Raw genomic sequence first — 3,239 nt, 5'->3', positions numbered from 1 at the left:
TTGCTATAGAATTTCAGCAATCCTTTCCTCTTAAGGAATTTGAAATATCAATTAAAAACTCTTCAGAAAGGTTATTATTCTCTGTTAAGCCCTGATGGATTTCTTACTTAGGCTGGCCTATAAATGATCTGCCTTGTTCCTAGGAGTAAACCAGTTCGGGGTCCTGTCTCTCTGAGCCACATAACTTGAGTACTTCATTCTGGAAGCATGAATATCATAATATCTATTTTTACCATCATCAAACTTTGCTGTCACTGTTTATTTGTAGCCATCTGTCATTTGGCGTAAAACATAAAACAGAAGGAAAAATCACATTTATTTATTAACCTGTTTGCTTTAAACTACCAGCTGTGTAAGCATCTGAACCTTCGAAAAATTAATATGCTGTTACTCATATGGACAAGTGGTGCAAGCAGGAGCTAAAGAACTGATCTCGTGATGGTATCTTCCTCTGAAAGTGTACTCCTTGGCAAAAGTCTTATTTACAACATTAAGTCAATCAACGTTGGGGTTTTTTTCCCTGAAAGAACTCCTGGTAATTTTTTCAAAATCTTTTGGCCAGGCATTTAGCCAATAAAGCAAACTTTCAAATTACTCAAGTTGTAAAAAACATTTTACAGTGAAATCTCAAAGCAGGAACAGATGCCTGGGTTTGGTTTTGACAGCTGCTCTTCACCTACCAACATGTAGCCTATTTGTGTTTACTTATTCATTAATATTGAAAAATAACACAATAGGATCAGATGTCTCAGCTGGCAAATGCCCTACTTTTCCTCTGTGTTAGCACCCCTGCCTCAGCATTCATGATACATGTATGCTTTATATTTAAAGGTTAGCTTTATTATTGCACCATTGACATAATTTAACTTAACTTCCCAGATAAAATGATCAAGATCCCACTCAGGAAAGGTATCAGTTTAACTGGAACGCAGCAACAGCCCCATTAGTTTTCCAGAGACCATGTTCATTCTTAAAGTAAATGTTTTTTAGAACTGACCTGGATAAGAACAAATCCTCTGGTCTAAAGCTCATATTCTAGGTCACCTGTGATCTCCATGAAAACCCATATTCCTCCTTTATACCAAGCTCTGGGTGGAAAGGAAGATGCTTAATTTTTTAAAACAGAGCCTTGTCAAGTGAGGCTTTAGCTGTAGCGTAAAGGCGCGTGCATTGTTTCAAATGTCTGCATTTTCCAAATTAAACTCCTTAGGCTTGTTCCAAGTTTGGGGCTATTTGTCATTACCCTCTTTCCACACAGTGAGGTCAGAGAAGGTGCCCCTGTGACGGTGTGTGGGGAGCACGAGTGGCTTGCTCAAGTGGAAGGGGCTAGTGGAACCCTGATGAAAGCTCGTTAGCCATTTAAGTGCCCTTTATTTACCTGCAAGCTGGCTATCAGCCAAAAATTAAAACTCAAACCACTGTCAAGTTACAGGGTAGCCCTGAAACGTTGTCAGAAAACGCTTCAAGGAAACCGGAGACATTTCAGAAATGAAGGTTTTGACCATGTTTTTAACTCATACATTGCCATTAGGACTTTGTGGATAGAAGTTGTTTTCCTCTGAGAGGGCAGGAACAGCCGAGCTGGTCGCAGGCCAGAGCAGTACAGTGTTTGGAGACCCAAATCTTCCCCGGGTTACAGCATCAACTGTTTGCATTATTGCAAGTTAGAAGCCTGTGTTCTCCACAGAGCCTTGGGGCTTGCAAGAGATTTGGAGCGTAAGGACGCAAAGTTGTGAAATAAATACCCGAGCAGTCACCCTGACCCTGGTTTGTAGGCAACCAAAGTCTACCTGAGCCGTTCTGTTGATGTTCAGCATGGTGGTGAGGGAGGGCAGCTATCGACAGGCACCAGGAGATCGGTTTTGTTCAACTGGGCACTGAGCGGCAGCACGTTGCTTGATACCTAGGAGGATTCTCCTCGAAAATGCCATTTCATTCTCATCTGGGGATTTAAATACTGTACTAGATGGCACTGGACTAAAAGGAATGTCACTGAGGGGCCTTGAGAAGTGTGGAGAAGAAAAAATGGGAAAACAATGGGGGAATTTCTGGGAGAATCAATTCCTCAAACCAGAAAGAAAGAGGCAGATAAAAGCAGACATGCTACATGCAAACAAAAGTTCCCCCAAAAGCTGGTAGAGTTCCCTAGACTAGCTAAAACCAGTAAAATTATATAGGTATTTTGAGAAATTATTCAGCATTAGCTACGCTCCTGTCTCACAAGTTGAATGTGATTGGGTTTAGCTGTGTCTGGAAGGAAGCACTGGTAACAAAGGCAGCACGCTGTGATCATTCCAAAAAACCCCAAACCACCACCTCACAGTTAAACCTGGAGACTTCCTTGTGAGGAATCTGCCTGCGCTTTGTGTGCCCAAACTGACTGGTTTTGCATCACTGAGGAAGGAAATGGTGTAGAATTACGGAGGATTTACAAGCAAGTAGAGCTGAAGTGAGGTGCTCAGGCTAAGGTGGGGGAAAGCAGACTGTCCTGCTCTCCGGTGAATCCCCCAAGGCCAGCCTGTGCTGCTGCCGGAAGAAAAACCATCATTTCGGCGGGAGTTCTCGGTGAGTTGCTAAATCTGTGCCTAAATCAGGACTAGACCAAAAAGGTCACTATCAGGATAAAAGAATTTGTCACAGAAATACTCATCCCCGTTATTTTAGTATTTTCGAGTATTAGGCAACAGCCGCTGCACGCTGTGCCCGAGCTGCTGTCGACTCCGCGGGGAACTTTTTGTCTTTCCAGGAGTTGGAGCGAAGGCCTTCGCTCGGTGTTCGGGGCTTGCTCTGAGCACCAGCCCGGGAGGGAGCGCGAGCTGCAGCTGCGGCGACGCTCCGTCAGAACCGCCCGAGCGCTACCTTGTGTGGCTCACGTGCGTCCTTCTGACGTCGTCGGTTTTACAGGGGAGCTATTTCAACGTAACCCGCCAGCTGTTTCGCGAAGCGGCTCTTCCTAAATTGCCCAAAGCGCGTGAAGCAGAGGTTGTGATGACGTGCGGTTTTAAATCACTCATCCTGACGCAGCAGGAAAAATGACGCGAGCCGCCGACGATCTTTAAAGCACGCGAAAACGAACTCGACGCGGGGGAAAAACCCGCCGGTACCGGCAAAAACCGGCCCCCCGTCCTCCCGCAGGCCGCCACCCGGACCCCGCCGAGGTTCCGCGCCGGTGCCTCCGGTGCAAGCCCAGCCGGGCTCTGCACGGAGAGCCGCCGCGTGCTGCTGGCGGGCGACGAACG

This window comes from Haliaeetus leucocephalus, unplaced genomic scaffold (assembly GCF_000737465.1).
Source record: "Haliaeetus leucocephalus isolate CR32 unplaced genomic scaffold, Haliaeetus_leucocephalus-4.0 Scaffold206, whole genome shotgun sequence".
Taxonomy (NCBI): Eukaryota; Metazoa; Chordata; class Aves; order Accipitriformes; family Accipitridae; genus Haliaeetus; species Haliaeetus leucocephalus.
This window is presented reverse-complemented; position numbering follows the sequence as displayed.